Source organism: Chinchilla lanigera, unplaced genomic scaffold (assembly GCF_000276665.1).
Source record: "Chinchilla lanigera isolate Chin_1 unplaced genomic scaffold, ChiLan1.0 scaffold00010, whole genome shotgun sequence".
In the NCBI taxonomy this organism is placed as follows: domain Eukaryota; kingdom Metazoa; phylum Chordata; class Mammalia; order Rodentia; family Chinchillidae; genus Chinchilla; species Chinchilla lanigera.
In genome coordinates this window covers 2,991,868-2,997,908 of record NW_004955411.1, presented here as the reverse complement: position 1 = coordinate 2,997,908, position 6,041 = coordinate 2,991,868, and the positions used below count along the sequence as shown (strand labels likewise).

At 40.5% G+C, this 6,041-nt stretch overlaps 2 protein-coding genes across 2 annotated transcripts in view; one reads left to right on the top strand and one right to left on the bottom strand.

The window, feature by feature from the left end:
- Positions 1-183, bottom strand: part of Ick (intestinal cell (MAK-like) kinase) — a 67,381-nt gene extending 67,198 nt beyond the window's left edge. The window contains exon 1 of the mRNA XM_013510738.1: positions 167-183. The gene's annotated coding sequence lies outside the window, so the exon portion shown is untranslated. The remainder of the gene's footprint in view (positions 1-166) is intronic.
- Positions 184-4,121: 3,938 nt separating this feature from the next.
- The window catches only part of Fbxo9 (F-box protein 9), a 33,271-nt gene continuing 31,351 nt past the window's right edge, over positions 4,122-6,041 (top strand). Inside the window, exon 1 of the mRNA XM_005377610.2 lies at positions 4,122-4,208. The gene's annotated coding sequence lies outside the window, so the exon portion shown is untranslated. The remainder of the gene's footprint in view (positions 4,209-6,041) is intronic.

The window sequence follows — 6,041 nt, the reverse complement described above, 5'->3', positions numbered from 1 at the left end:
CGCTCGGGTGCTGGCGGGCGTCCCGGCCGATGGGGCTGCCGGGGTCCTGCCCCACTTTACGCGGCGCCGGCTTGAGCCGCGCTCGGCTGTGCAGGTGGAGAGAGCTCAGCTTTGGAGTCCGACAGCAGATTCCCCGAGATCGTAGTGTAGCGTGTGTGGTCCTTACCGTGTACCCCGCTCTGTTAACCGGTGAGAAATTGCTGTTGAGGGTTGAACGCATCGAGAATGAACTAACACCAAACTAACAGCTCTTGCAAGACTCTCGGATACTTACTGAGTAAGCAAATGGCTGAATGAGTTTATTTCCTGTAGCTTATCTGGACGCTATAAAAAAGCCCCAATTGCTTCTGCTTCTAACTTTCGGAAGTAGTTCTCTGACTAGCATTAAGCACTTTATATTGAATTAATTCTTACTGTGAAACAGGAGTAAAATGACGTAAGCCACCCCAAATCACTCACTGCACAAGTGAAAGTAATACTTACATGGAACTCATTGAGGAAAAAAGTGAAGCTCTCTGAGTGGCTGCTGAGGGCTTGCTTTCGTTCCAGGTGGTATCTAGGTTGACCGTCCCATTTCAGGGGCACAGCTGCAGTAATAAATGCCAGATTTCTTGTTTCTGTGACCCTACTGTCTAAAATCAAGATGTAGGGGCTGGGGATTTAGCTCAGCTGCACAGCGCCTGCCTGGCAAGCGCGAGGTCGTGAGTTCGATTCCCGGTACCGGAACCCCGCCCCCCCCCCCAAAAAAAATCAAGATGTAGTGCTGGTCAGCAACTATTCTAATACAAGTGTTCAGGGTACGTGGACTGTGTTGTCTTGTTACACGTTTTTTGTTTCCTCAGCTTTGACTTACACAGTGTGTATCGCATGATGTTTCATTTGCCAGTTCAGTTTTTTGGCACACCTGTTATCAGCCTGAACAGTGCTAACTACACCTGTAACATGATTTATGATAAACCTAATCAGGGACTATCCCATCAGAAAAGAGACCTGAGAATTCTCCGAATCTTCATAGAAGCCTCTTTTTCAAAGAGATAACCGAGGCCTTTACTATGAATCGAGCAACATGTTTGATTGCAAAGATGACCAAGATGTGTTCCCTTGTCTTCAGTGCATTAACTCTAATGAGAGAAACAAAAGTCTCCCTATAAGTGTTACAGGCACACAAAAGAGACAGAAAAGATTGGACAATGCTTTTGACTGAAGTGAACTGAGAGCTGAATCTTGAAGGATAAGTAGAAGCTAAGTGAGGACGGTTGCCTTTCATGTGGAGAGAGGAAGCAGCAGATATAGGAGCACCAACTGGGGAGACGAGGGGAAGCTCTTCAAATGAAGTCGGTTTAGTCAGACTGGTGGGCAGAGTTAGAACATGAAGTTACTGAGAGGACACTCCACAGAACTCAAGTCCTCTTCCATTGGCTGTGCTTAGAGTTTACGGTAGTAAAATCATACTCTTACTTGGAAAGAGAAAGAACTATAACTTCTCACTGGAATCTATACATTGTCTAATGTGCTGTTGTTCTAGTCATATTGTTCGATGCATTAGTCAGCTTCCCTTTACTATAACAAAACACCTGAGATAATTTATCAAGAGAAAAGATTCTGAAGGTTCTACTCTAAGATAAGTGGCCCCAGTTCCTTTTGGCCCCTGATGAGGTAGTGCATCATGGCAAGAGCACCCGGTGGCACAAACCTGTCACCTCCTGAGCCAGGCAGTAGGAGAGAAGGGTCCCCAGTCCCATTTCAGGGGCACAGCTGCAGTGACATACAGACTTCCCACTAGGCCCCAGGTCCTGAAGTTCAGCCAACTCCCAGTGACGGCATGCTGGGTACAAATCTTTAATACTGTTACTGTAGGGGCTGGGGATTTAGCTCAGCGGCAAAAGCGCCTGCCTGGCAAGCGCAAGGTCATGAGTTTGGTTCCCGGTACCGGAGGGGAGAAAAAAAAAATACTGTTACTGTATACAAAACCAGACTGATAGGAAAAACTCCCAGCTCAAACTAACTGCCTCTCTCATTTATTTCTTCACTCATTTAGCCTTTACTGTTGACATTTTCCCCAATTCTAACTAGTTCACATGCTAAAGGCACCCCAGCAGGGAGTCTGGTTGCCAGAGATAAGATAGGAAGCAAGCCTGTAATGCAGTGCAAGTATAGAATGCATGTATTCACTGTGTTCAAAAATCTACATTAAATATTTTGTCCCTGGAAGTAAATTACAGCTAAAATTTGTATTTGCAAAACTTGTCATCTTGGAGCTAGGTAACTGGCTTTTTTCTAGCTAACCTTCAAGGTCATTTCTGTGGTTTCCACATTTCTGCATAGGATGGAACACATAAGTGTTGAGCAAGTCCTGTTTGCATAGTAACTATTAGCTAACAGACTGAACTGAAACACCATTTCACTGTAACTGGGAGGTAGGAATCATTTTAATTTAACAAGCATTTATTGAAATAAAAGGATAAAATGGAGGGAGTCTAACCTGAGACCAAAAGCCATAATCATTCTAGTCCAGCTTATTTCACTTTAAGCCACTTTGATGTCTAGAAATTGGATTTATAAGAGATAAAGCAAATAGGTTTCTTGATAAAACCATTTACTGTTGCAATTCTTTCATTAATGTGTTTTCCTGGTACATTTAAAATATTGATAAACATGGGGCTGGGAATTTAGCTTAGAGGCAAAGCACCTGCCTGGCAAGTGCAAGGTTGTGAGTTCGATTCCTGGTACCAGAAGAAAAACAAAAAAACAAACAAACAAAAAATAAAATATTGATTAAACAAGTAATTTGCATAGAGCCCATTTAATAACATGTCAGTTTTTATGAATGAGGGGGCACCTTTTTGTGGACTGTAGGCTTTTCAGTGATCCATCAAACAGAAGCTATGCTGAGCTCTGCACCATAACTAAGTGTTACTATTTTCTGAAGCAAACTTTTTTTTAACAGCTAATATTGAAGTTGTTGATTCTATACTATTTAAAAGATTAAAGCATTACATTTTATCTGACTAGTATTTTTAAACTTTACTAGTCAAAAGGATATCTAGAGAGAAGCAACTTTGTATTTCATTGTCCTGAAACATAGTATCTGCTTTTGGAACTTGAAGGTTATGGACATTATAATGACTTGAGTTAGGTGTTTGCTTTGGTTGGACTGAAACAGCTGTGTTTGGGTCGTTCCTGCAGTGTGTTGTCGGTGCATTTCAGAACACTTCTCTTCTGATGACAAACGCATCACCTGTGAAGTAGCCTTGAGAAAGAAAAAAAATCTTACCGGAATCTAACCAAGCCTCATTCGATTCAGCCACAATTTGCGTAAGAGGCAAAGGGACGCTTTTACTGACACCTTAGTAAAATTTATTCCTTACAGAAAAATGACCCATTTTCATTACAAGTTGTAACGAAGAATGAGATTACAAGGGTTGACACATAGCAGCCACCTACAATATGTAGACCTTACCTGAATCTTGATCTCACAAATTGTAAAATACATGACATTTTCAAAAATAAGAATACTGTAAGTTGCTATTGGATGTTACAGAATTTTTATTTACATTGGTAATTACTGAAATTGAGTTACGATTACTTAGGATTAATGACACTGGATTCTCTACTTTTCAACGTTTAAATATTTTTTTAAAAAATTAAAATATACTTGCTTTATCAGACCAAAGGGAAAGTGAAGATGTTCTATTTTGTCTTTCAAAGAAGAAACAAATGAAAATAATTTGAATATAAATTGTCAGTTAATAATCACATGACATATAGTATATTGGTAGCAGAATCAGCTTTACCCAAGTATGTTAATTATATCAAATCATCTATGCATAATAATGAAATTTTGGGATGGGCCGGATTGTTTAATTTGAGGGAACAAAATGTTAAGATTCATGATGATGTTACTACTCTGGTTTAGAGTAGAGAATATACTTTCCAGGCTCATTTTCCTTCGGAAGTGAACGGTAAGGTCCCCAAAGCACCCTACAGCCTTCCTATTACAGTGGTTCCACAAACTGTCGATATTATGGTACTAAATAGTAAGTAAGTTGAGTAGGAGATTAGATTACAGAGGGAACCTGGTGTTTACATATTCCTGATGTTATTTTGGTTTTTCCCCCCAGGCAGAAGCTGAGGAAGATTGTCATTCTGATACTGCCAGAGCAGGAGATGATGATGAGAATGAACGTCCTGCTGAAACAGACCTGCAGGCTTGTATTTCAATTCTTACTCCTCTCAGTCCCATATGTAAACAGCAATCGCTGTAATTATAGACTTGCCTGTTGTTTGCACTGAGTTTTAACTATATTGCCTTGTAGAGTACTTAAATTATGTAACGGATGTTTCCATAAAAAAAAAATCAGTAACTGATACATGTATCAGTAATTCAGTACATGAACTTTTCAAAATAAGGCTTAAAACTCATAGCCTATAGCAGATGGAGGCTGGGGATATAGCTCAGCAGCACAGCACCTACCTGGCAAATGCAAAGTCATGAGTTTGATCCCCGCTACCACAAAAAAAGAAAAAGAAAATAGATTGACAGTTTTGACCCCTTAAAAATATAGCTCTTTATGTAACAAAGGCATCAAAAAACTTTTTATTTATTTATTTACTGTCTTTTTCGGATAGGATCTCACCGTGCAATTCAGGCTGGTCTTGAACTCACTTTGTAGCCCAGGCTGGACTCAAACTCGAAGTGATCCTTCTGCCTCAGCCTCCCAAGTGCTGGGGTTATAGGCGCATACCACCACCACGCCTGGCTGAAAAAAAAATTTTTTAAGTAGCTAAAACAATTGTTTACCACAAATGAGTAGAGAACTGCTAGAGAGTGTTTTAGTTACTTTTCTTATTGCTGAGATGAAATTCCTAATACCCTCAGGTAAAAAGAGGAAAGGTTTATTTCAGCACAGGTTGTTTCACTCTACAGTCAGCTGACTCCAAGGCAGGCCAGCGTGGCAGAGAGCATTGCAGAGGAAAAACAATGCAAGGTGTGGCAGGCAGAAGGCAGGAAGGCAGCAAAGCAGCAGACAGCAGCAGCCTGCTGTCTGTCTTTCCCTTTTATTCCAATCTGGCTGCAATCCACACCCAGAACAGTGCTAGCCAGTCAGTGGACTGATCCATTTAACACACCTTTAATCCACATTCTCACACCCTAGATCCAGCCAGCTCCGGAGAGCTCCACCCATGGGTGCCTGAGGCTTTGGGGAGGCATGTGGATGCAAGGCATAACTGATAGCCTCAGTATGTAGATCACTCTTATAAATTAGAAGGACATAGGATAGAAAGATGTGGACAGTAAATAAAATATGAATGATTTAATATTTGATGGGAAAGTTAGTGTTCATAATAATGTAATCCCAGCACTTGGGAGGCTGAAGCAGGAGGATCACCATGAGTTCAGGGCCACCCTCGGCTACATAGTGAGGTTGAAGCCAGCCTGAACTACAAAGTGAGACCCTGTCTCAGAAAACAAAAACGATGCAGTCGCTTTGGTGAGTAATGTCCATTGCTCTCTGGGTGTGAGAACACTAGTGCAGTACACACAGAAGTGTAAATTGCCACAACTTTTCGGGCGGGGGGGGCACATTGGCAGTATGGTTTCAAAATTTAAAATACACATTCCTTTTCATAAAGCAGTTCTACTTTTAGGAAATTAACCTGAATGGAATAATGGAGAAAATGAGTAAATAAATTTGCATGCACAGAGATGTGCACTGTAGCATTCTTTGTGTGAAAAAGTGTCCTACAATCTGCATGCCCATTCCTTGTGTTAAGTAATGCTGTGTTCATACAGTAAAATACACTGCAGATGAGGTAAATCTTTATGCATTGAGATGGGGGAAATTCAATGTGATGAGTTACGTGAATTAATTATTCAATTTATATGCTTTTTAAAAAATCTATATGCTTTATAGTATGTTTATTACATTGTGTTGTTCAGTAGACCTTGAATACTACTAAAGATTTTATAGATCATAGGTGTGTGTAACAGGGTAAGCATAAGTGTGGGAACCAAGGCAGTGGTTTAGAGGAAAACTATT